This window comes from Hylobates moloch, unplaced genomic scaffold (assembly GCF_009828535.3).
Source record: "Hylobates moloch isolate HMO894 unplaced genomic scaffold, HMol_V3 SCAFFOLD_17, whole genome shotgun sequence".
NCBI classification, from domain to species: domain Eukaryota; kingdom Metazoa; phylum Chordata; class Mammalia; order Primates; family Hylobatidae; genus Hylobates; species Hylobates moloch.
Window position 1 is genome coordinate 34,261,382 of NW_026652292.1, and position 27,885 is coordinate 34,289,266.

General features: G+C 42.4%; 1 long non-coding RNA gene across 1 annotated transcript; it reads right to left on the minus strand.

Moving 5' to 3' along the window:
* Nucleotides 1-515: 515 nt before the first annotated feature.
* On the minus strand, nucleotides 516-26,806 carry LOC131381729 (uncharacterized). The gene is made up of 3 exons (XR_009210627.1): nucleotides 26,744-26,806; nucleotides 25,583-25,637; nucleotides 516-1,005 (listed from the first exon to the last, which is right to left on the minus strand). It is a non-coding gene; the product is annotated as an uncharacterized LOC131381729 (long non-coding RNA).
* Between the last annotated feature and the right edge of the window lie 1,079 nt (nucleotides 26,807-27,885).

Genomic DNA, 27,885 nt, shown 5'->3' on the forward strand with positions numbered 1-27,885 from the left:
AGGCTTGAGCTCTTGCAGAAGTAGCCTGGCAGCTGCAGAGAAATGGCTTTCTGTGAGGGGGCAAAGAGCCATCTGAGTGTTTGGAGAAGCCATTTACAGAAATATTTTTTTCCTTGTGTGGTTTATGTGTACTGGCTAAGGATTTTGACTTGGAAAAGAAAAAAGGTAAGTAAATGATAGCAGTAGGTCAGTTATATTTGTAAAAGTTTGGAAGTTAATGATTTCATGATCCATTCTGAGGACTCTTACAGCCCAGGGTCTGTCATGACCAGATGTTTCCTTCATCCGGCAGTGTATGTTATTGAGCACCTGTGACTGTCCCTGTGCTGTGCAAAGGGGACGCAGTTGTGAATCACCCAACATAATTCTGTCCTACTACTAGACCTTGTAGTCTAGTCTTTGTCCAGTTGTTTTTACCTCATCTAAATTATTGTTATACAGTTATTTTAGCACTTGTATCATTTATCTATTACCACAATAATACTGTGTAACAAAACACCCAGAAACACAGTGGCTGAAAGTAATGAGTATTTACTAAGGCCCTGGTCTCAGGAGGGCAGTTTAGGTTGGCCTGTCTAGGAAGTTCTTCTGGTCTTGGTTGGGCCCATTAGTATGCCTGATAGTCGCCAGGGTTGACTGAATTAGGTTGGACTCAGCTGGGAGGTTCTTCTGGCTTCAAATGAGTCTGGCAGTTGATTGGCTGTTGAGTGGGATGGAGTCACTGGGCCATGTGTTTCTCATCCTCCAGTGGGATAGCTTGGGCATGTTCACGCAGCAATCACAGATGAGCAAAAGTAGAAATGCTAGAATGCTTCCTTTTAAGCTTTGGCTTCTGTCGAACCTGCCCACTGGTCAAAGCAAGTTGGAAACTGAGAGTCAAAGAGTGGGGATAGATATTCTACCTTTTGATAGGTAAAGCTGCCTGAGGATCCAGAGAGGGATAAAAGATTGGAGCCATTGGTGTCATCAGTCTATCACAGTATTTGATGATATGGGTGGCATTTTCTTTGTATTTGTAGAAAAGACAATTATATGTATCTGTGTTTATTTAAATATATCATTGTTTTAATTGAGGACTAAATACTAATTATTGTCCTAACTAGGAAAAATAGCCAATAAATACTTCTTGAATGAATACTTTTTTCTTTTCTTTTTTTTTTTTTTTTTAAGATGGAGTGTCGCTCTGTCGCCAGGTTGGAGTGCAGTGGCATGATCTTGGCTCACTGCAACCTCTACCTCCTGGGTTCAATCAATTCTCCTGCCTCAGCCCCCCAAGTGGCTGGAACTACAGGCACATGCCACCACACCCAGCTAATTTTTGTATTTTTAGTAGAGAGGAGGTTTCACCATGTTGGCCAGGATGGTCCCAATCTCTTGACCCCATGTTCCACCCACCTCGGCCTCCCAAAGTGCTGGGATTACAGGCGTGAGCCATAGCAACCAGCCTGAATAAATACTTTTTGATGTAGAAAAAAGATATGGAAGAAAAAAGTGGCTTTAGAAAGTTTTGGGATAGTGAGTGGACTTCCTAGCTTAGTGAAAGATAATTTGTTCTGGAGAGGGATGGAGAGAGGGAAATAAGGATAGAAAGTTAGGATGGAAACAGATTGTGAAGGACCTTGACTTCCAGGCAGAAGGATCCGATCTTTTTCTTTTCATGTGAGTAATGGGAAAATATTAAAAATAATCTGAAAATAGGGATGAAAGTTGAAAGTGACATTGGAGTTACATAATGTAAAAGTCTTGTAAATGGAAGAATCCTTGTCTGCTTGCTTGCTTTCTGCGTTTATTGAAACAGTATTGTCAATGAGTGGATGGAAATGCTGTTAGTGTGGGGATTCATTTGGCTCAAGAACAGTTTACATGAAGCAACCCCATCCACGTCCCCCTGCCCCACCCTTGCTGTTTCAATCTTCTGGTGAGTCGAATGGCTTTGCTCTTTTCTGTGACTTCTTAAATACCTAATGTGTGTTTCTTTGCAAGGAGGACCAGGTAAGTAAGTGTGGATTAAAGGGACTGGTGATCATCTCCACTGCAGGAAAAACACTTTTAAATACATATCTTACCACTAGCACAAGGTATATGGATATATTATTACCTCTGTATCTATCTCTATCTGTATAGCTGTACTTATATCTAGCAAATGAGGCTATGCTTGAATATTCATTAGTGTGTTTCAATTTCGTACTAGTTAGTTTTCAGGGTTGAGGCTCATGCTCAGCCAAACCTATTCTGGAGTTGATGTTTGTAATTGAGACAGAACATTTTTATCTTTTTTTTTTTTTGTCACCAAACTGATAGGGAACAAAGTTCCTTGAATGAAGCAATGGTTCTCTACCTGGGCTACACTTTAGAGTCATCTAGGGAACTTGGAAAAAAAAAAAATCCCCGTGCCTGCAATCACTGAGGTTGGGGCCCACACATCAGGATTTTTAAAAAGTCCTAGGTGTGTGCAGCCAAGGTTAAGGACCACTGTAATGGTGCATGAACAGAATCTTAGTTTTTGAACATCCTGGTGTGAGCATTTTCTTTGTTGGGCTTTTCGCTTTCCTGATGTGTTCTCTGCCAATGCCTCTGCACGGAAGAACCACCCACCCCTGATGGTTAATCCTCCCTGTAGCTGTGGTTTTCCCATGAAGCCACGACAAGCAAAACAAATTCCCTGCAACTGTGCTTTGCATTACCCTCTATTGGTTTCTGCTGCCCACCTAGTGGCTTTCCTGTGGGTCTCCACTTGCTTACCACCCAAGTGAAGCTGGGAGAGGAGCAATGCCTTGTTCTGGAAGGCCAGCACCCTGGGTGCTGTGACTGGGGACTGATAACCTTGCACTGGGATCTCTTTCATTCAGACTCATGGTGGGGGCAAAATTTCTAGGGTATTGTAAGGAATAAACAGGATAATGCATGTGCAACCAGGACATCGAATGAGCTGGAGTGGGTAGGGAGAAGCAGAAAGTCACATTCTTCTTCAGCGTGACTTTTTAAACAGGCTCTTTTCCTGTCCCTGGCGTAGTCCACAGGTGTCTGATGACTTTCAGCCATTTTAGTTATGCTTTAAGGTTTTAAAAACTCTGATATGAATTAAAATTTGGAGTTTTCTTCCAACCCAAAACTTCCGGGTCTGATCCAGGCTTGGGACTTGCTATGGGTGAGGGTAGAGCGTGCTTTGTTGTTCTAAGCTTTCTCTTCCTTGATCCTTGATTCCTCTTCTGCCCATGACTGTGCTGCTGCCGCTGGTTCTCCGTGGTTTTAGTCTGATGTTAGAGCATTTGTTCTCTGGTGCTGGTACCCCCTGGGTATCAGCCAAACGCTGGCTTTCTTTCCCTTGGGGCGCTTTCGTAGGTTCTTAGAAGATCACCTTTCCTGAAAGGAATGTCAGGCACTGCCCACTGCCCTGTTCCCTGACTTGGGCGGGCGGGGTATAGTCTCCTGCTGACCACTTATAATTCTCTTCTGCCTGATTCTGATCCCCCCACCCTGCACCCCAAGCTTCTTGCTGCTGGGGTTACTTTGCCCACCAGAAAATTCTTTGGGATTGAATCCTTTCAAGGTGACTCAAGTATAGCTGCCTTTCACTGTGCCCACTGTTCTCGGAGGTATTTTGTATCTCTGTTCACCCCACTCTGGAAGGCAGGCTGTGCTCAAAGCTTTACATGCCCTACTCTGGTTGCAGTGCTAAGTGGTTCTGTGAGTTTCTGCTCCTTCACAGACATCGAGCTTGGGGGCAAAATGTCACTCTCTTTTTCAGGCAGATACACCCATTCTCTAGGCTTGTGTGCAGGTGGGGACGTGGGTCCCTACTCTCAACTGAAATGAGCAAGATTCTCTAAATACCAGCTCACAATTCTCTTTGGAGAAATCTTTATTCTCCAATCTTCCCTCAATTTTTTCCCCTTATTTATTGGCTAAAAGTTAAGTGATAGACCATAGGTCACAGAACCAGCCTTTGAAACAATCCCAAACTTAAAAAAAAATGGAAGAACAGTACAAAGAACTGTTTCCCCCTGTACCTTCTGAGAGTAAACTTCTAACCTGTATTCTATCACCCTAGAACACTGTAGGGAGTATAGGATATTTCCTATGTAACCACAATATAACCATCAAAATCAGGAAACTAACATTGACACCTTGCGATCATCTCATCCTTACTACCCCATTCAAGTTTTGCAAAATTGTCCTAATAACATCCTTGGAGCACAAAGGATATATTCCAGAATCACCTGCTGTATTTAGATGTCATGTCTGTTAGGTATCCTTCAGTCTGAAACATTCTTTGATTTTTATCACCTTGACTCTTTGAAGTTTACAGGCCGATTATTTTGTAGCACATCCCTCAATTTAGATTTGTCTGATGTTTCCTCATGGTTATGTTCAGATTATGCATTTTTGGCCGTGATTATCACAGAGGTTAAGTAATGTTCTTTTCATTGCATCCTATCGAGTGGTACAAATGTCTCTTTATGCCACTGCTGGTGGTGTTAGCTTTGATTACTTGATTAAGCTGGTATCTTCTAGGTTTTCTCACTGTAAAGCTACTCTTTCCCTGTGTAATTGATATGTATTTCATGGGGAGGTATTTTGAAACTCTATAAACATCTCATTCCTTATCAAACATTTAACTTATCTATTTATCTGTTCACTCATGTTTTCCTATTATACTGAATGAATTTAAATTCTTATTATTTTGATGCTCAAATTTGTCACTGGTTTGGCCAGTAGGATCCCATTCAAGCTGGCTTCTGTATTCCTTTTGTGTGAATATGAACCCCATCATTTTATGAGCATTTCCTGGCTTTCTGGCACAATAAGAGGCTCTAAGCTCATCTGTACTTTCTGTACTCCAGCCCTTGAATCAGCCATTCCTTCAAGGAGCCCTGGTCTGTTTTAGTAGAAAGTAGTATTTAGGAGCCAATATCTGAGTGCTAGGTGTGCTTGTTGCTAGTGAGCTGTTGCTGCTCTTGGGCTCATTCAATGGTCAGAGCTAGGGGATGTATATGTGTGTGTGTGTGTGTGTGTATGTACACATGTGTTAACTTCTTCTCAAAAACCTTGAGTTCACACAAGTCTCCAGTTCTAATCCAACACCAGGGCTAATTGAGCCTTTTCCCTGTTATGTTAATTAGGTTGGCACTGCTTAGGTGTGTTAACTCTCATAGAAGCCAGTGAAGTTTCACAGTGACACAGTAGCCAATTATATATGCTCAAATTCATGGTACATTGTGAAGCCCATCAATCATGTAGCTAATGTTCACACAGGCAGTAGTAAAAGGGGGGTAGTGAAGAAAAGCAATGGCTTGGGAGACCACCACACTGACAAGTCAAGTGGGTCTGGAGGTCCTTTTGGATACTAGTCATGGTGTAGGGGCAGAGCAAGGTGGGATGGATGGGGGTTGGAGAGGGACATGGGTGTGGCTTTGTTGCTTTTCTCTCTCTCTACCCTATCACCCCTATTGCAGAGCCTCTGTTGGCAGCTTCCAGTTGGGAGAAGGACTCAGTGTTCTCACAGGAAGAGCCTCCAAGGGTGTCTTGAAGAAAGCTGGGTCCTGGCTGCTTTTATGATCCTTCCAGATGGGTCTGTTCTCATATCTCAGCCACCTTTCACTTCCTATTTGTTTGCTGCAGGTCTTGGGTGGTATTGTGCAGCAGCAGGTGTTATCACTTCAGTCTATTACATATATGTTTATCGTTTTGAGGGGGCAGCTTTACTGTTGGCTCAATGTTACTTGACAGGAGTGACTCCATTTTAAGACATTAGGGACCAGGTGCAGTATGGCTTACGTCTGTAATCCTAGCACTCTGGGAGGCCGAGGCAGGTGGATTACCTGAGGTCAGAATTTTGAGACCAGCCTGACCAACGTGGAGAAACCCTACCTCTACTAAAAATACAAAATTAGTCAGGCATGGTGGCAAGTGCCTGTAATCCCAGCTACTCAGGAGGTTGAGGCAGGAGAATTGCTTGAACCCGAGAGGCAGAGGTTGTGGTGAGTCGATATAGTGCCATTGCACTCCAGCCTGGGCAACAAGAGCGAAAATCCGTCTCAAAAAAAAAAAAAGACATTAGGATCACAAATTATGATATATCACCCCTTTCTGTATTTGTAATTCTCTTTTCCAACAGTGAGAAACCTGGCTTCCATTATTCCTAATATACTGATGTCATCAATGCCCTTGTATATATCTGGTGCCACCACCTCTTCTACAGGGCCACCTTCCTCACTCTGCATGAACTCTGATGCCCCACCCTGAGCCCCTGTGGATTCCTCCATCCCCACTGCAGAACTAAACTTGCTCTACCCCAGCTAATGATGTTAGGACTGAATTGTTTAGGAAGAGAAGGAAAATACTAAGGATCTGTTTTGAGTCACCTGTTAGGAAGCCTCACCTCGATATTCTAGCATAAGGGTCCTTAATCTGTCTGGTGTTTACAGACCCCCTTGCATAAAATTCAGGGGATCTATGAGCTTGGATGGGAATTAAATTACATGTTTACTTTTTCTAACTTCTAACTGAATCTTACCAATTCCTTTAATTATGAATGTAGGGAACAAACCATGGTATTAGCAGTGCCTGTGACTTTGTCAACAACAGAAGTCACACATGTTTTCATATCACTTATATTTGTTGCAGAAACTATTCATGCTCATCATAACTTTAACATTATGGTAGTTGTGAGATTCTTCCTTAGATCTCATTTATTTATTGTTTATTGTGCTAATAAGTCTGCATATTATGATATTGCAACATTACTCTAAATTATTTAAATAATTATCTTCAACATATTTAGTGTCCTTTATAATCCTATATGTTTTGTTGTGTGCATTAAAAATAATTATCATGAGAAGAGGTCCTCAGTCTTCACTAAATTGCCAAAAGGTTTCAAGGAAACAAAAATGATTACAGCCTCCAGTTTAGCAGTTCTCTTTGGAATATGAAGGTATTTCTCCCTATTATTTTAAAATTTGGTGCCTGAACTAGGTCAGAAAATTTCCGAATTAATCTCCTGTTAAACGTTTAAACTGCTTAGCACTGTGCTTGGTATGTAGTAAGTCCTCAACAAGTGGCAGATATTATCTTATTGTTTTTATAACTTCCTTGTTGCACCAAATGGAGGGAGTAGCTGCTGGCACTTGTATGTTTTTGATTCCTCTCTTGGTACTTAAGAGAGTTCCCTGACAATATGCCCAGGCTGGCCTGATGCAGGGAGATGGGAGACAAGTGGATGTGAGAGGCCACCTAGAGGGGAACCAGTCAACTTGGGCGAGCCCGTTCTAGATGCTCTTACTCCCAGCTGACCCTGCTGGCACAGACCCACCAGCTGAGCACAGATGCATGACCAGTCCAGCAGAGATCAGCCAAGCCTGGCCCAAATCAGCAGAACCTCCTGGCTGACATAAATGTTCATTGCTATTTTTGTTAACAAGTATGATGAAAATGAAACAACTAAGATGTATGTTGTGAACTTCACTCATTTGTCAATCATGTGAGTGACTTCTTTGCAGAATCAGATAACAGTTTTTACAAACTGAAAAAAATATTTCCCTATTACATTGTGGTGTTTATAATGTAAGGGCTATAAACATGACACAAAGTTTAATCTATGTTACTAATATTGTGTCCATCACTTTAAGTCTAACACAGCAGTAACTCAAGCCCTGACGCTGATTTCTATGGTGTAAGTGGTGATAATACTCCCACTGTAGCTGACTTCTGGCTACCGACGTGATGTCACAGAATGTGGAGTTGTATATGATGGAAGCACTGCATACTGAGGAGCATCTCTTCCCAGTTCCAAAAAGTTTTGAACCTTGGCACATTTTGGATTTTGGATTTTCAGATTAGGGATGCTCGACCTACATAACACAAGACATGTAAATAACATCAAAAGCATAAACAACAGAAAAATATAATTAGGATGTGATAAGTTTGAGTATCTCCGTTTTAACTATAATTTGTAAGTTATAGAATTTAATTTGTAATAGGAGCTGTGCTTAACAGACTCATAAAATTGGCTTTTTAAACAATTGACTCGGGTGTGGTCTGTGCTGGCTCCAGCATACCCCTGGTTATATAGCATGTTGTGGCAATAGCCAAATGATAGACTGGCGAAGGAGTGGGGAGGCCGGCAAGGGAAGGGAGGAAGGCTGATGAAGGGGATGTAACTGTGCAGATTTGCTTGTGCAGACAACTGGGACTCAGTCCTGCTGGGGACCCTCTAAGAAACTCTGTGGAATGGATCTTAAATTATCTCCCTGGTAGATTGAGGGTCACTTCTGGGGTATTAACTCCCAGGGACATCTGGCCTGTTCTGCCTGCAAGCTGAACATGCTTGCGGGGCCAGAGGACACCCTCAGGCAGAGAGGTGCAGGAGGTCATTGGTGGGTATAACTGTCTGCAGGAGGCCTCTGGGTGAGTTGAGGGGATATGGGTGGGCCACCCTATGCCCTTCTTTCTGGGCTTCAGCTCCCTCCTCTCTAAAATGAGGAAGGACAGTCTCCAAGTCCCTCTTTGATCCTCTAATACAGTTTGAATAATATGCTTGGCCCTGGAGAAGGACAGTGGGCACAACTACAATGGAAGAATCCTGCGCTTTGTATCTTTTCAGGGTGGTAGGGTAGAATGTGTCACTCTGGGCCTTGATTTATCCTCACTCACTTTCTCTTCCCTGAAGTGCCAAAGGAGAGGGGAGAGGAATTAAGGTCGCAGAGGTCTAATGCAGTGGCTGGTGGTCAGCCCATCTAGGGTGAATCTGCTCTTCCTCCTCCTCTGGGCCCCAGAAAGTCTGTTCTGCAAATGAGCTGTCCCGTGTCTGATTGCTACTCCCCAGGTTGGGTTTCTAGACCTTCATGGCACTCAGGTTACTGCATGGTCTGGTTCAGGGTATCACTTTCTGAGACATCCTCTCCATAAAGCCTCTTCGGCACTCTCTCCAGAGGCTTTTGACCCAGATACTCAGAGAATACTTGGTTCTTCTTGGCAGAAAAGCAACATAAAGTGAGTTGGTAAAACAGGAGGTCCAGCAGAGGACTTCCAAGGGCTTTTTATCTCTACTATTGGGACTCCATTGGTCTAACACATATGTCAATTTAGGCAGCCAAGTGGGTGTTGCCCTTCCAGGTGGCCATGTTGGAATTGATTAAAACATAAATGTAGCTACTTTTTTTCTTTCCAGAATTGTTTTTGTAAAGCTGGTCTATGAACCACAAAAGAGAACCATTCATATCGCAACCATTTTATTTACCAGTTTTTGGTCCAGGTGGCTTTTTGATTATTCCAAAGTCTAATTCATCCACCAAGGTTGAAGGTAATAGATGCCATCCACACAATATTTTCTGTATTCCAACTACTGTGCTAAGTACATTCCATGCATTTTCTCATCTACAATCCTGTGAAGTAGTTGCAATTTTTTTTCTGTTTTTACAGATAGAAATGAGGTATGAAATGAGGTATATAATGAGGTATAAAAAGTTAATAAACTTGCTCTAAGTCACATAGCTAGTAAAAGGTGAAGATGAAATTCAAACCTAGCACTAAGACCACAGACTAGACTCTTAACTACCAATGAATTTCTTATTAATTGATCCATTCAATAATAGTATGTGTCAGACACTGTTCCGGGCATTGAGGAGTCATCAAAAAACAAGACAGACAAAGATTCCTGCTTTCTTGGAACTTAAATTCTATTGGAGGAGGCAGAAATAAAGAAATAACATACTAGATGAGTAAATGATATAGTAGTTAGAATGTCATTTAGAAAATGAAAGGGCAAGGTGCAGGGGATTGGGTGGCTAGATGGAGGTTGAAATTGTAAATGGAGTGGCCTGCATAGGCCTTATGGGCAGATTTGAAGGAGTAGAGCAAGTGAGCCATATGTTATCTGAAGACTATTTCAGGCAGAAGAACAGCCAGTGGAAAGGTTGTGAGGCGGGAGCATGGCTGGCATGTTTGAGAAATGGGCTTGGCACAGTGGCTCACGCCTGTAATCCCAGCACTTTGGGAGGCCAAGGTGGGAAAATTGCTTGAGTCCAGGAGTGTGAGACCAGCCAGGGTAACACAGACTCCTGTATCTACAAAAAATAAAAAATCAGCTGTAGTCTCAGCTACTCGGGAGGCTGAGGAGCTACTTGAGCCTGGGAGTTGGAGGCTTCAGTGAGCCATGCTCATGCCACTGCACTTGAGCCTGGGCAACAGAGTGAGACCCTGTCTCAAAAAAATAAATAAATAAAAAAGAAACAATTTGGTACATCTTTGATGTGATTTGAATGCTTGTGTCTCCTCTAAAATTCATATTGAAACTTAATCCCCAGTGTAACAGTATTAAGAGGTGAGGCCTTTAGGAGGTAATTAGGCAATGAAGGCTCTGCTGTCATGAATGGGATTCATGCCTGATAAAATGGCTTGAGGGAGTGGGATTGCCCCCTTTCTGTACTTTTCTGTCCCTTCTGCTATGTGTGAATGCAACATCTGTCCTCTCCAGAGGATGCGGCACTCAAGGCGCCATCCTGAAGGAGAGACCAGACCCGCACCAGACATCAAACTTGCCGGTGTCTTGATCTTGGACTTCCCAGCCTCCAGAGCTGTGAGAAATACATTTCTGTTGTTCATAAATTACCCAGTCTCAGATATTTTGTTATATCAGCATGAACAGACCAAGTAACAACCTCTAATTGTAAAGGAACTTCTAGCCCATTGTAAGGACTTTGGCTTTTACCTTGAGATAAATGGAAGGGAAATTGCAGGATTTTGGGCAGAGGTGTGATGTGATCAGACTTCTATTTGCACAGGATTAGCCATGGAGAATAACTGTAGGGTGGTAAGGACAGTTATCTCTTCTTATAGACAGATATAACCAGACCTTGTTACAGGTACAGGTGAGAGATGATAATGGTTCAGACCAGACCCAGAAGGGATGTCTGTGCATTCAGCAGTTGCATTAGAAGTTGCTACCAGGTGTGTTAATTCTTTTCCCAACTGAGCAAAGACAATTTAAAGGGCCTGGCTAGGTGTCTGTATAATAGCTTTAGGAGAAGCAGAGGAACCAAGAGAATGTGTTTGGCAGAGAGAACAGTCACCAGTGTGGCTGCTCACCAAACTTCCAACAGAACCTTGGGACAGGAGTTCCATGAGAAAAATTTCTAGACTCAAACTAGCCTAAGAAAGGTCAAGACAGGGTCTAAGCAGGTTACAAGCTTCACATTGGGAAGGTGGAGAAAAACATAAACAGGAAGGAGCTGGTAGACTTGTGAAGGTTGGGTTTCTTTGATTCCATAGGCCTGCAGTAGATGAAGGCCTATGTCAGGCAAGGGACAGAGGCAGAGTATGGCCAGAGACTGGCAGCCAAAAGTCCAGAATATAGGAAGGTGGAGCAAAAGAGGAGTCCTAGTCTTTAGATATGAGACAGGGTTTGGGATCCAAGGTTTGGAGAAACAACAGAGTGGAGGCATCAGCCAGCAGTATATCTGGGCTATGAGAGTCAACCTGTGACTCTGGTCTCTGTCCTGGCTTTCAGGGACTTTCCTTTGGACATGGATTAACCTGTGGCACAAGGTGTGATTCTGCAGAGCTCTTGTAGATAGTGTTACAACTCTACAATTCTTTTTTAGAGGAAGGTCAGTAAAGGCCTCCCCAGATTATCAGCCTCCCGTGGTTTTCCCTGGTAGGTAAGAGATACCACCTTCTACCCAGCTGGTGGCTCAGGCTCTAAACCTAGGACTCATCCTCAATGCCTCTCTTTATCTTGCCACCTATGTCCATTGCATCAGCAAAGACCTGCAACTCAACCTAGACCAATTATTGCAAAACCATCCTCTTCTTTCCACCTCCTCTGCAACACTCTCCCTGCTACCCACCAGCCCAAGTCACCATCCTCTCTCACTTGGACAACCACATGGTTTGATGCTACCCTTGTCCCTACAACTCATTCTCCACACTGCAACCAGACATTTTTCTCTTTTTTTTGAGACAGAGTTTCACTCTTGTTGCCAAGGCTGGAGTGCAATGGGATGATCTCAGCTCACTGCAACCTCTGCCTCCCGGGTTCAAGCAATTCTCCTGCCTCAGCCTCCCAAGTAGCTGGGATCACAGGTGTGCACCACCATGCCCAGCTAATTTTTTTTGTATTTTTAGTAGAGACAGGGTTTCATGTTGGTCAGGCTGATCTCGAACTCCTGACCTCAGGTGATCCATGTGCCTCGGCCTTCCAAAGTGCTGGGATTACAGGCATGAGCCACCACGCGCAGCCCAGACAGATCTTTTAAAACATAAATCAGATTTGTCACTCACCCAGGTAACCCCCACACCCCAGTGGCTCCACATCACACCTAGAATGAAGTCCAAGTTCCTGTTGACCCTTCTTACTTCATTTTCCCATTCTCTAACTTCTTCTCTCTGCTCCAGCTGCATTGACCTTCCTGTTGTTCCATGTGCACTCTAAGCTTATCTAACTTACAGTGTTTAGAAAATAACAAGGGAACTTCCTTTCTAATGCCTCCTTCCTTCATACATAACTGGCCATTAAGAAGGGTGACCATTTGGCCTGGTTTTCCTGGGCCAATATTAGCACTCCCTTTGACTCTCAAGGTTGTCTCAGTTTAGACAATAAATTATTTGGTCATTATAAAAAAGTTTGCCATAATCTGTATGTGGCTTTCCCCCTCCCTCTTTTCCTTCCTTTAACATATGTAGAGTACCTACTAGGGACCCGAGATGTACTAAGTGCTGGAAGATGGAGACACCTGAAAATAAACAAACCTGGTTATGCCCTCAAGGAAAGTTCAAACATCTGCACAAACACCAAAGAACAAAATAAAATCACAATGATGTGACCTAGACATTTTCTATTCTACAGACAAAATGGCTGGCTATTGGCTTCAGTATTTTGCAGTTTACCCAGATGTTTGGCACCACCTAGACACTGTCTGACTTCCCTCTCTCCATCAGTTGATCTCAGCCCTGCCTCTCTTTCCTCCCTTGTTGTTCCCATTACTCAAGATTTGGCAGGTCTCATGCATGCACCATGCCAGAACTTCTTTACATGGAACATGATTAAGACCAAGGCTTCAGGTCTTCGCTACCTTCTGACAATTTACTACGAAATTTTCTTGTTCTGTCTTCCTTCCAGACCCAATTCAGCCAGGCGGGATCTAAATTAGCTTCCTGATGGCCCCTGTATTGCTGCCAAAAGTGTTTTTGATTGCTTGGCCTCCAAGTTCCTGTACTCCGGCTCCTTGGTGGTGTCCTGGGGGAAGCACATGAGGCTTGCTGGCCCCTGGAGTGCTGTTTGTCTGCTGGACTCCCCGACCACAGGGTGAGGAAGGCCACCCTCCACGTGGGAGTTAGAGAGGCTCCGCCTGTGGTTTTGAGCAGGGTCAGGAGTTGGGGTGAGGATCAGGAACACTTAACCTTTTCGGAGAAGCATGTCCCTGTGGTCATCTAGTCCCCCGGCTTTGCTGACAGGATAGCATAAGAGGACTGAACTATTACTATACCCTATAATGACTCCTTTTTGGCCTACACTGAATTCTTAGAACCTTACCTCTAATTTTACCTTGTATGGGTTTTATTCTTGATGAAGGATAACCTTTCAGCTAGCAAATGCATCAGGTGATAATTACATTAACTGAGCCACACGTCATTGCCCATCACCTCTAGGGACATAGGACTCAAAAGACTGGCATGTGTGTGGTGAGAGTAGAGAATGTTTCAGGAGAATTCGGGATGATGGGGCTCCACTGAGCGTGGGGAGTGTCCCTGGGCTGAAGTTGGGAGATTGAGTGTGTGAGGGAGGGCTCTAGAAGAAATTCAGGAGTGTAGCTGAAACAGTGGAGACGTTTAAGAACAACTACCTAGGGCATGACTAGAGTATACCCTGCTGACATTTACTCAGAGTGTGGCTGGGAAAGAGGTGGTGGCGCTGTCAATGGGAAAGTCATTCTTCCCTTTGTCTCTCAATAAACCAAGGAAGTGGAGGGTGGAGAGAACATTCTGCCCCATGCTCAGGAGAGCTTCAGCAGGCTAAGGAGAGATGGATAATCAGGGCACGCTGACTGCACACCTGGCTTCAGGAGCGTGGGCATATAGAGGACACAAATCCCTCACCAGATGCAGAATTCTCCACATTTTCTCAAGGACAGCAGGGCCATGTTTACAGAAAAGTCAGACTTTAAATCCATACCCTCTTAAGAGACTCTGTAATGTAGGGAGACAGATGACTTCCACCATGAATACAGGGGCTGTCACTTGATCCCTGGCTGCAGGTGATACTTTATTACAAGGCATTATTGGATCGAGATGTCACACGTCCCATGGAGGCTGCCTGCAGGAGACTTCCCACCAAAATCTCCCCTCTACTAGGGCGGAGAAAGGCCCTCAGGAGAAAGGACTTGGATCCATAGAGACAGTCACGCAGGCCTGGGACGGGGGTGCCTTTGGATGTCTCCAGAGTAGGATGGTTTGAGTCATGGTCCTGCAAGGGTCAGAAGGACTGGCCTTTCCCAGCAATGGCAGGTGTTCTGGTGGGGAGTGGGGAAGGAGCTGAAAGTTTAGCATTTCTTTACTTGAGAAATGAAACAAGGGGATAATAAACCCTATAAATGGAAAACATGTTTCTTAAAACAAGGCTGTATGTCAGCACACAGGGCTCATGAGACAAATTCTTTTGTGAGGATGAAGCTTCCCGGGAGTACATGTGTATACTGTTCACACTCATGAACTGTTCCATGCCCACATACATGCACAGATCCACACAGATACATCTGATATGGTTTGGATGTTTTGTTCCCTTCAAATCTTATGTTGAAATGTGACTTCCAGTATTGGAGATGGGGCCTGGTGGGAGGTGTCTGAGTGTTGCGGGAGGATCCCCCATGAATGGCTTGGTGCTATCCTCAAGGTAATGAGTGAGCTCTCTGAGTTCACATGAGATCTGGTTGTATAGAAGAGCCTGGCACCTCCTCCCTCTCTCTGTTCCTCCCTCTCCCGCCATGTGATATGCTGGCTTCCCTTTCTGCTGCTTCTATAATTGTGAGCTTCCTGAGGCCTCGCCAGAAGCCAAGCAGATAGGAGTGCCATGCTTGTACAGCCCTCGCCAGAAGCCAAGCAGATAGGAGTGCCATGCTTGTACAGCCTGCAGAACTGTGAGCCAAATAAACTACTTTCCTTTACAAATTACCCAGCTTCCGATATTTACGTAGCAACACAAACAGACTAACATAACCTCCTTGTACATGGACATTATAGACCACTCTCATCTTAACACATGAATGTTACACCTAGACACACACACATAATATTGGAGTTCCTTTGCTACATGAACATGTTTATATGTATATATACATTCACACATGTAATATGGAGACGGAAGCCAACTCCCAATTATCTGTCATTATCCACTCTTTTTATCCAACATGTTTTTCACCTGAGAATGGCTTCTTTTTCTTACCAAGTATAATTCAGCTATCATCAGTTGATCTGTGCTTATGAAATGCAGTTATATTGTAATTGTAATTTACTCCCCCCGCCCCCCAAAATGCTAAACATTGATTAACTGTGAGAGGAAAGAACACAAAAAACTGACCCCATGTCAACCTACATTATTCATTTTAAAGTCAGATAAAAACAAAGGCTGTAGAAATGTGCCATTGGGTTTATTTGCATCTTCTTGATGATTGGTACTGATACTTGTAAGTTGGCTGGGTTTCATTCTTGTTGTTAGTTTTTTTCCCTGGCATAGATGAACTGACTTGGGCAAGTTAGGAGTATCCTTGACCTGACAGGCAGAGCCAGGTGTGGGTCATGGCTTATAGTCCTCATACCTACTTTTGCTGTGTGTGTCTGCATACACACACACACACACACACACGCACACACAATACACTGTTTAAATGTGTGATTTTTAGCCCTTGAAAACCTATAACAAAATTGAGGAGGATGTTTTCTCTGGTGGCAGAGTACTGTAAGGGATTCTATTAAGTCCATGAACTGGGGCTCGTGATTGAGGCTGGCACTTCATTTTTAATGCCATAAAAAGTCTCCTTTTGGGGTGTGTATTCTATCCCTCCAAACTGTAGGAGACATAACAAGTGGGAACTTTCTGATGTGACTTGCAGAGAGAAACTGGTGATTAGGCAGTCCCTCGGGCCTCCTGAAGCCAAGGAACAATTTAACCTTGCAGAACTGAGCTCCTACTAGAGTGTGGGGTTTTTACTGGTAGTCGATACTTGAAAGAGAAACCTTTCCTGTCTCAACCATTTGGTTGAAAAGCTTGATCAAATGTGTTACCCTTTCTGGCAAATTCCATGACCATACTTGGATCTTTATTATTGAGGATCCTATAGAAAGAAAGACCAATACATTTGATAAACAGAAGATGAAGCTATAGAAGAAAGAAGATTCTTCATGCAACTGGGACTTTTTCCTTTCTTCCTAAATTCCTGATATCCATTTGCTTTCTTGTTATGGTGATGATGATGATAATGAATTTGAAGACTTCTACCACTGACACCACTAAATGTTTTCTCTGTGCCTGGCACTGTGCTGAGATCTTTTACATGCAGCACCTCAGTAAGCCTCACAACAACCCTTTTATCGCTAAATAAACTGAAGCTCAGAGAGGCTAAGTAACTTGCTCAAGGTCTCACAGTTAGTAGGCTGTGGAGTGCAAATCAATTCAGGTCTGTCTGACATGTGCTCTTAATTATTGAAGCTTTTGCTTCTTTTCCCGAAAGGGAGCATATTGAGGTTTTAGCAATTTAGGTTAATAGCTGCTTTATACTGTGTGTGTGTGTGTGTGTGTGTGTGTGTGTGTGTATTTAGATCCATTAAATATAAGTCCAAGTATTTTACTAAACATTTTTTACTTGCCCCATCACAGAATTAAAATACTTGAACAGAGCTGTAGTTCATGCATGGTACAGGCATAAAAAGAGACACATAGACCAAAGAAACAGAATACAGAACACTGAAACAAATCCACACACCTACTGTGAACTCATTTTTCACAAAGGTGCCAAGAACATACACTGGGGAAAAGACAGTTTCTTCAATAAATAGTGCTGGGAAAATGGAATATCCATATGCAGAAGAATGAAATTAGACCCCTATCTCTCACCATATACAAAAAAATCAAAATGGATTAAATAATTAAATCTAAGACCTCAAACTACGAAACTACTACAAGAAAATATTGGGGAAACTCACCAGGATATTGGTCTGGGCAAAGATTTCTTGAGCAATATCCCAAAAGCACAGGGAACCAAAGCAAAAATGGACAAAAGGGATCACATCATGTGAAAAAAAAAACGCTGCACTGCAAAGAAAACAATCAACAAAGTGAAGAGACAACCCACAGAATGGGAGAAAATATTTGCAAACTACCCATCTGACAAGGATTAGTAACCAGGATATATAAGGAGCTCAAACAACTGTATAGGAAAAAATCTTAATAATCTGATTAAAAAATTGGCAAAATATTTGAATAGACAATTCTCAAAAGACATGCAAATGGCAAACAGGCATATGAAAAGGTGCTGAACGTCACTGATCATCAGAGAAATCCCAATAAAAACTACAATGAGATATCATCTCACCCCACTTAAAATGGCTTTTACCAAAAGGCAGGAAATAACAAATGCTGGTGAGGATGTGGAGAGAAGGGAACCCTCATACACTGTTGGCGGGAATGTAAATTAGTACAACCACTATGAAGAACAGTTTGGAGATTCCTCAAAAAACTAAAAACAGAGCTACCATACGATCCAGCAAACCTACTGCTGTCTATACACCCAAAAGAAATCAATATATTGAAGAGAGATTTGCCCTCCCATGTTTGTTGCAACACTGTTCATAATAGCCAAGATTTGGAAGCAACCTAAGTGTCCATCCACAGGTGAATGGATAAAGAAAATATACTTATGCACAATGGAATACATTCAGCTATAAAAGAGAAGGATATTCAGTCATTTGCAATAACATGGATGGAAGTGGAGATCATTATATTAAGTGAACAAGCCAGGCACAGAAAGACAAATGTCACATGTTCTCACTTACTTGTGGCATCTAAAAATCAAAATTGAACTCATGGAGATAGAGAGTAGAAGGATGGTTACCAGAGGCTGGGGAGGGTAGTTGGGAGGGTGGGGAGGATGGTTTATGGGTACAAAAAATTGAATGAATAAGGCCTAGTATTAGATAGCACCACAGGGTGACAGATCAAAAATTTAATTGTACATTTAAAAATAAAAGAGTATAATTGGATTGTTTGTAACACAAAGGATAAAGACTTAAGGGAATGGATACCTCATCTTTCATGATGTGATTATTAGACATTGTAGTTCTGTATCAAAACATCTCATGTACACCATAAATATACACCTACTATGTACCCACAAAAATTAAAAATTTAAAAAACACAAAAAGGAGTGAGCAAAATCCCTGCAAAAAATAAAATACTTGAATAGGTTGATGATTTTACATCCTCTCTCCTGATTAAAAAAAAATCCATGCTCTTGTACCCCTTTAGCTTTTGTTTTGGTGTTTCCTTTCTATTAACCTCCTGAAATTTTTTGAGTCAGCAGCTTTTGCAGTGCCTGTGGTCATTTTGCTTACAGGTGAGTTTTGGTGACTTAAAGACTACCAAGAAGATATTTAAAGCTTCTGTCAATTCCTTTGAAAATAACAGAATTTAAAAAGTGGAATTTCCCTCTGTCAGTGGCTACTTTCTAGAGGAAACCTAACCTCTGGGGATCTTTGCCAAGAATAAATGGAGGGGGTATTATTTGCTGACCATTATCCTTGAGTTCAGATAGCCTCCTCCTGTCTCCTGGCCCCAAAGTATAAATAGAGACACAGAGGAGACTGGCAGAGATCTTGCTGACAGCCCTTCCAAACTTCCAGAAAGGATGACTCTGCCTATAGGAGTCTGTCTTACGGGTGGGCAGCTCTCCTGCCGACAAAGTTTCCTTTTCAGAACAGTGACCCCTCTGGCTCCCCCGGCATCTGTGCATCTGTCCATCCACCTGTTTCCTTGCAGGCATTTTTTTAGGTACTATAGATGAGAAAATGAGCAAGATCTGGTTTTTACCTTCCAGGAGTTCCAGTTTACTTGAGACAGATACATAACTAGATGACAATATGACACTAAGTCTTTGGAGAGTATATGGATGAAGGCCATGGGAACAAAGGAGAAGGGGCTGTAGGCACTACCTGGGGGAGTCCAGGGAGGCCTCACAGAGGAGGGGGCGTTTGAGCTGGACCCTGAGGAATAAGAAGGCGCTTATCAGATGAGACCAGCATAGGCAAGAGACCGGATTTGCTAAACCAGCTATGATACGTATTTGGAAAAGGGTTAACAAGTGGATGTAATTGATTCATTCTACCATCTATTTCCATACAGTTCGTAACTTGTGTCATTGGATGAAAAGAGATAAGGATAACAGAGAATCCCGTTCCCTGTTTAGCTTGGCAGCACTGCCCTTCTTGTTGAAAGCATTGATTTATTTGCCTTCCCCATCTGGCCTTCCAGGCTGAAGCACTGAACATTTCTACTCCATTTTTTTTTAATGTACATTATTCTTTTGGAAAACTGTTTTGGGGAATTTGAAAGACAAAGCTTCCACTTCATTTGTTTTCCTTAATCAAAAGCCTCTGCTGTCACTGGCAGTTCCACATTTCTTCCTCTCCAGCTTCCCCCAGAGGCACACTTGGAGATGGGAGATGGGCTGGAAGTGTCTCTTGTGCAATCCACGGAGACTGCGATTGCCTCCGGAGCCAGTTCTGACTCCTTTAGTGGCCTTGCCCCTTGAGGTGCATCAGGATGAACCCTTGTCTGGGCTTTGCTCTTTGGGAAGATTTTTCTGTAAACGTGTTCTCTTTGGAAGGACAAACATTTTCTGGGCTTTTTTTTTTCCTTGGACCACCAGCCCATGCCATCCATTCTCCATCCACAATGCATCGTTTTCCATTGTGTTCTCTCTGTTCCTTTGGATCCCTGATCTGGGGTCAATGTGTGAGTAGGGAGTGGGGTGGGGGGCAGAGGGAGAGGAGGGGGTTGTTGGGGATTGAGGGCCAGGACAGGAAGAAAATATAGACTTATAATGAGAGTTTTGATGCCACTGACCACTAATTGTCAGTCTTTTTGGTAGGTACCCTTACTGTTAATAACTCAAAAGATCAGGCAGTTAAGCATTATTTGATTTTAAAATACTTTTTTTTTTTTTTGAGACAGAATCTCACTCTGTTGCCCAAGCTGGAGTACAGTGGCATGATCTCAGCTCACCGCAACCTCTGCCTCCCAGGTTCACGTGATTCTTGTGCCTCAGCCTCCTGAGTAGATGGGATTACAGGCATGCGCCATCACGCTCAGCTAATTTTTGGATTTTTGGTAGAGATGGGGTTTCATCATGTTGGCCAGCCTGGCCTGGAACCCTGACCTCAAGTGATCCACCTGCTTCGGCCTCCCAAAGTGCTGGGATTACATGTGTGAGCCACCACGCCCAGCTGATTTTAGAATACATTTCTTAATTGACCTTTGATTGCTTTATTGTTTGATCAGGAACCATGAGAAATTTCAGGGTTTTATAGAACATTTGTTCTGCTGCATTATTGTGAGGTGAGAAAATCAGGAAGCTGAAGTCAGGTGTGAGAGCTGGGAAAGGCTAGCATTGCGTATCAACCTGACCATCCCAGACAGAGGCTTTATTTTGGGCAAATCATTTGGCCCAGGCTTGTTTTGCTTAGACATTCCTTATCAAGATATTTACCAGTTTGGTTAGTTGCCAGCAACAACAGCCATGCTGCCATTCTTATGAAAACACACCCTCAGGCCCTACGGGTAGCTTCCTTACTGGGTGCCAAAGTGAAAATCCTATGACACAGTTCCCCTGTTTTAGTAGATACAGAATGTCAGGGGGATGAATGAGCCCAGAGGCCATCTGTTCTAACCCTCTGACATCCAGATTGTTCAACAGCTTTTCTGAAGATGTATGCCACATGGCAGAAGTAGGACTAGAACCCAGGACTTGCTCATTTTTAGCCCTGTGCTATTTCTTCTTCACTGAGCCACTTTCTGTGTATGTGAGTGTTCCTTTAACAACCACAAAGTGATTGGGTTGATTCTAACCACATTATTTGAATTTCTGGTGCAGGGGTTCTCAACCCTGGCTACACATTAGAATCAGCAGGGGAGCGTTTCAAACATACCCACGCCCAGGTCTCACTTCAGAACCTGAGTCGCTGGGTGTGGGGCCCCAGTATGAATATCTTAAAACACTTTGTGATCTAATTCTAAAATGCAGAAAGGATTAAGAACCCTTGTTCCAGTGTGGAGGAAATAGAGCCTTTCCTAAGAATTCTTAATTTGCTGACTGGACAACAGAGTTTGCTAATGCAAACCTAATGTCATTCCTTGACCTGAGAAGATAGTTCTCTCCAGGGGCATGTTAAAGTCTAAAGCAAACATTGTTTTTCTTACTCCAAATTTGCAAGTGATTCAAATATTTCCTGACTAATTTAGAAAGGAATATGGGGCTCAGAAACCTGACAGAAATACAGAGGTTTTCCTTTTTTTCAAAAGTGACTTGGAGGACCATCAGGAGGGCTAGAGATCACATCCTCCCGTGTCCTGCTCTACCCCCACCGAAATTTGAGAGTAAATTTGTTTTATATTAGCAATAATTAATGTCAGATCCTGGATCTAGTTGTTACAATAAGGCAGCTGTTTATAATAGAAATGGCTCAGGCTTTCTCACACAACCTGTTTTTTCAAAATCCTGCAAAGGTGTTTAAAGGATAACAACTAAGGTTGTCACAACCCCCCCCCCTTCTAGGATTGTTCTTGATTCCCCCTCTTTCTCTGTCTTTGGAGGGAAGGTGGGGTGCTTGGGGAGAGGTTGCTGTGGGGTGTGCTGGAACTGCTGCTTAGGCTGGTTTGGGACAGCACCTCTTCCTAGTGACTTCACACTAGTCGCCTGAAGTTAGCAGTGGTGGGAGTATTGACAGCACAGAAATCAGCAAATGCTACTAATTCAGGATTTTTTTTTCCTCCTCGGAGAACATGTTGTTAAATGTTTACCGCTATACCACATGTCACAGGTACTCTCTGGGGAGTTCCCAAATAAAAGATATGAGTGTTTTTACTGGGGATTATATTTAAAATTTTTCTCCAAAGAAGATTCTGGATGCCTGTGGTATTAACACCACACTTTCATAAGGTATCTAAAAGCCAGTTCAAACGTTTCATACTTAAACATCCAGATTTCTATCTCCCCCCAGCTCCAAATATGTTCCTTCCATAGTCTTTACCAGATCAGTAAATGGGAACTTCATTATTCCATTTATTCCAGTGAAAAATCTTGGCGTCATCTTTCACTCACACTCCACATGCTGTCCAGTAGCAAATCCTATTGACTTTGCCTTCAGAATACAGAACAGCCAGAACTTTCAGCTCCACCGTTGCCACTAGGTCCAAGCCACCGTCATCCCTCATCTGGATGATTCCAATGGCCTCCCGACTGGTCTCCCTGTTTCTACTCTTGTCCCTACAAGTCTGTCTGCCACAAAGAGCAGTGAGAATCATCTTCTAAGCATGCATGTCCTATTACGTTGCTCAGAACCCTCCAATGCCTTCCCATCTCGCTCAGAGTAAAAGTGAGGCTTTGCCAGGCCCTGGTGATCTTTCTTTCTCCTTCTACTCTCCCCACTTGGTGTCTCTCTCTCTTACTCTCTCCCTTTCTCCTTCCACCCCCTTGGAAGTACTAGTTAATTTGCTTATATTTTTGCTTTTACCACTCCTAGAACATAAGCTCCAAGGGAGCAGGGCTTTGCTTTGTTTGCTGCTGTATCTTCAGTGCCTAGAAGAATGCTTGGCATATAGTAGGCAATACTTATTGAATGAATAAATGTTTGTGAGGGTGTACGCACAGTGAGTGTGCATGTGTGTGCATCAAGCCATATGAAATTGACAGTATGTGACCACTTTTGACAGTTTTTATTACTAGACAGTATGGAACCTCAACCATCATTTAGTTCAACTCTTCATTTTTCAGATGAGCCCCTTGAGACCGTGAAAAGGCAGATGACTTGCTTTAGGGACAGTTAGTGATGGGATCACCCTTTCTTTTTATAAGCAAAATGTTTTTGCAAGCAGAACACCCAAGTAATATCAGTGATGTTTGGGATATTGGTCCTTCCCATTATGGTTTTTGTCTTCATCTCTGAGCAGAAATGCTTTCAAAGAGACTTTCCTCCCCTTTGGGCAGGAAAATGCTTTCTGGAGCACTCAGAGAAGGCTCAGAGCTGCTCCTGCATCACCATCAATAGGGTGTCCTTCTGCACCAGTGGAGTCAGGGCCAGGAAGCACCTTCTGCTTACTGCTTTGGACCTTTGGCAAGGAAGCTTGCAGCTCAATGCCTTCGGCTGTGAAATCTGGACTTAACTATAAGACTTGAGCTAGGAACACTTGGAGCACGCCTAGAGCCACGTGGCTTTTAAAATGCCGAAGTCCCAGCTCTGCAAGCATCCTCCTGCATATTGGTGCCAAGACCCCTTCCTGGGGAGTCATGTCATGAGGAGAAAAGATCTCAGTGGCCCTCCTCATGAAAAAATATGAAGGGGGAATGCTGACTTCTTTGGTGTGTCTACTGTATAGTAAAATTTGAATGGTTTCATCTGATGTTTCCCAATAAATAATGTTTGATGTGAATTTATTTCTTAATAAAATTTACCAGAAGGAAGAGCTGTTGGGAAGACATTTGGACTGTTTTTCAAATGAATCAGGATTTAAGAGCAATTCAGGATGAAAACTCTCATGCTAACACTAAACAATAGCAACAAAGCTTGAAGTTCTTTTTCTGTGATATTGCTACTCTGAATTATCTAAAGGCTACATTTGGCTTCACCTGGAAAACCCTTTGCTGTTGGAATTCTTTAGCTACAGACCTACATGCTTGGGTTTCAGCAGTTATGAATAATTTTCCTTAAAAATGGATGCAAAGCCTCCTAAATGGCAGGCTCAATTTATTGAGATACATTTCACACATTTTCTTCCTGAACATTGAATCATTGGACTTCTCAAGGCTACTCCTGACATCAGGATAAGTAACCTTTCAGGACGTCTGTACTAAAAACCAGGGCTTTGTCTGCAGAGATGTGGAAAAGTTTGCTAAATTCATTCTGTGCTTACAGTTGTGCTAAGAGCTAGATTTTCTTAAGTCTTACTCAGTAGCCATGTCTATACTTGTGTGTGTGGCTTCCTAATTTCCTATCAGTGGTGCACCAAACCACCATGGCACATGTTTACCTACATAACAAAACTGCACATACTGCACATGTATCCCAGAACTTAAAATTACACACACACACAGACACACACACACACACATATGTAAAGAATTTCCTATCAGGATTTGGCCCTCTGTAGGAGCTGGGAACATGTGTATGGGTTCACTTCCTTGGTTGGCTACCATATCCTCTGTTATAGTATGGGCTTTATCATATCTTTCTTCCAGAAACTGGAAGACTTCCCAGCCTGAAATACTTCCAAAGCATGTGATCCACCTTCCTCACACTACAGTTTGAGCTTGTGAGTGCAGCTCTGGTGACTATTGCCTGGGTTCAAACCTCAGCTCAGTTAGCCATTAGACTTTGGAGCAAAATCCTCTCCTTGCTCCAATTTCCTCACCTGTAAAATAAGAACAATAATAGTACTGCTGATGTTGCAGGGTTTTTATAGGGATTAAGTAAGCTGATATAGGTAAAGGATTTACAACCCAACACATAGCAAGCACTCAACAAATATTATGATTATAATACTATCCCAACGTACCTACATTTAAACAGATTCCCTCAATCATCAATGACTCTCCCAGTACTATCTGCTTCTCCAAGATAATTACATGTCTGCTCAAATCATCTGGACCATCCATATGGTCATGTTCTTCATTTTGTAAGTGCTATGTAATGGCATTTTTCTTGAGTGACCACTCTTTCTGTACTGCCAGAACTTTCTGGCCATTCAGTAACAGCCTGGAAGTACTGTCATGGACTCTCTCATAACCTTCCTTCCTATTCTAAAGAACTAAGGGTTTTTATTTCTAACTAGACAATTAATGTATTTATAAACATACCCATGGCCATATTAAGCTAGCTGTAAAGCAGTTTAATTAGATACTGCTCATTGACAAGCCCTACAAGTGTTGGGCTGGTATTCTCTCAGGAAAGGTGAAGCCACATATGCTTCGTGAACTATTCCTGTCACTTATGACAGGCGGTGGGAACAGTACACCTTAGCAACCCTAGGACCAGGTGGAGGGCAACTGGACGACCACCGAGAGAACGTCAGATCCAGTTCAAGAGGCAAAGAAAGGCCAGAGGCTCAGGACGAAGTAAGCATTAGGATATCTGAATGGAAGCCACAGAAAGCCAGGAAGGAGAGTCCCAGAATTGTACCCTTGAAACAGGAGCCCAAGATCACTGCCTACAGGGTAGGAGAGGCAAGGCAGATGTAGTGCAGATGGTCAGTGAACAGATGATGCAGTGAGTAATTTCTGAGACCTTGTTGGCTCAAGCCACTTTCCAAGGGTCAGGTGTGTACTTACCTGCCACCGAATATCGAATAATTCCAGAACCACCTTTAGGTCTTGGCCTACCTGTGTAAAGGATAAATGGATATAAGCTTGTGTTATAATTCAATTATGATTAAAGTCTCCACCCATAGTTGAGTCCACTGCAGACAAGAACTCAGTAAATGCCCCCTCCCTGGTTTCCATGCAGTGCTCTCCTTTGCTTCTCCTCCTACCGCTTTGGATTCCCTTTGCAGTCTTCTTCACAGGCTTTTCTTCATTTCCCTTTTAAATGTTGATGTTCCTCAGAATTCTTATTATCCTTGTCTTCTCTTCTTTCTCTTCTCTTCTCTTCTCTTCTCTTCTCTTCTCTTCTCTTCTCTTCTCTTCTCTTCTCTTCTCTTCTTTCTTCCTCTCCCTGTATAATCTTGTCTATATTTTTTCCTGTTTCTTAAAAATTCTATTAAAAATAGTCCTGAAAGACTTAAAATGTGAAAACCAGTCTCCTACACCAATTACTCTTATCCAGTGTCCATTCTCACTCAGTGGAGACAATGATTTTTTAATTATTTTGGTTTTTTTCTTTTGATAGTTTGTCTCTTTATTTATATAATATTTTCTACTGCAAGTTTTTATTTATCAATTTCAGACAACTTCTGAAATTAACAAAATTCCTCTAACGTAGATGAGGATTTCGCTGTTTGGATCTCCCAGCACTTCCCTCCCTGATACCCCAAGATGCTTATATTTTTTGTTAAACCAACCATCAGCATTTATAATGTCACAACTATATTCATACTATTCACTTTAAATTCAAGTAGAGGACTATGATAGTATTTACTTTCTAGGATCTTTTTTAGGTCTCCTGGAGTCCATCAATAATCACTTCTAATTCTCGTGGATTCTTCAAGGTAGTTATTATTTCTTTTTTTTTTTTTGGAATGCTGCATAATATATGTCACAAACCTATCAGTAGTTTTTTCTAAATGGGTGCTCATATATAGTTATATTTCAATTCTTCCCCTTTCCTTTTCCTCAGTCCCTTTCACCATAGCCCTCCCTTCTACTCTGGCCAGATCCCTTGTTCTCAGAATCCACAGGCAAGGATATTCCCATGTTTGGTGAAGAATATTGTCTGAAAGCTCCGAAAGAAAAGGTGCATGGGAGTTAAAATTCTTTGAGTCCTTGCTCACCTGAAAATGAGCATCTTCTCTGAGCAGGCTAGGAGAAATGCTTTCAAAGAGACTTTCCTCCCCTTTGGGTAGGATGATTTGCCTTCATAATCGATTGGAAGTTTGGATGGGTCTGAAATTCTAGAATCAAAGCTATTTTTTTGTTGGAATTTTCAAGGCATTCCTTCATGGTGTTTTTGGTTCCAGTGCGGCACTTAAGAAGTCTAATGCAGCTCTTTGTTTATTTCTTATTTTTCTTTTTCAAACAAGGCATAATCTTTTTTAAAATGTCAAAATGTAAAGCAATTAATATTAAATTATAAGTTGATGGATTTTTACAGATATATTTGCCCATATAACCCCCTTCAGATCAGCAACCCAGAAGGTTCCTTTGTGCCTCTTTCCTGTCAATACCACCCCACTCCCATCCTAGAGATAACCACTTATCTGACTTCTATCACTACAGATTAGCTTTGCCTGTTCTTGAACTTCAAATATGGAGCCACACTCTTTTGTGCCTGGCTTCTTCTGCTCCATAACGTATCTATAAGATTCATTCATATCATTGTGTGTATTCGCTGCTCATTTGTTCTTATTCCATGTACAATTCTAGAGTTTATCTGTTCTTCTGTTGATAGACATTTGGGTTGTTTCCTGTTTTTGGCTACTACGAGTACAGCAGCTATGAACACCCTTGTGCATGTTTTTTGGAAGACACACATACTAATTTCTCTCAAGTAAGCACTTGGGAGTGTAATTGCTGAATACTAGAGTCAGAGATACTATCAGAGAGTTGGACAGTTTCTCAAAGTAGATGAGTCACCTTTCACAATGCATTAGAGTTCCAGTTGCTCCATTTCCTCCCAACATGTGGTATTGCCAGCTTGTTTAATTTTAGCCATTCTTGTGGGTCAGTAGTGATGTCTCGTTTAAGTTGTCATTTGCATTTTCCTAATGCATAATCATGTTAAACACTTTTTATATGTTTGCTGGAAAGTTATCCTCTTTTGTGAAGTGCCTATTCAAGTCTTTTGCCCACTAAAAAAATTGACTTGTTTCTTATTAATTTGAAAGAACTCTTCATATATATATTCTGGACGCAAGTCATTTTGACATATGTGGGCAGACTATCCTCTCATAGGCTATGATTTGCATATTCACTT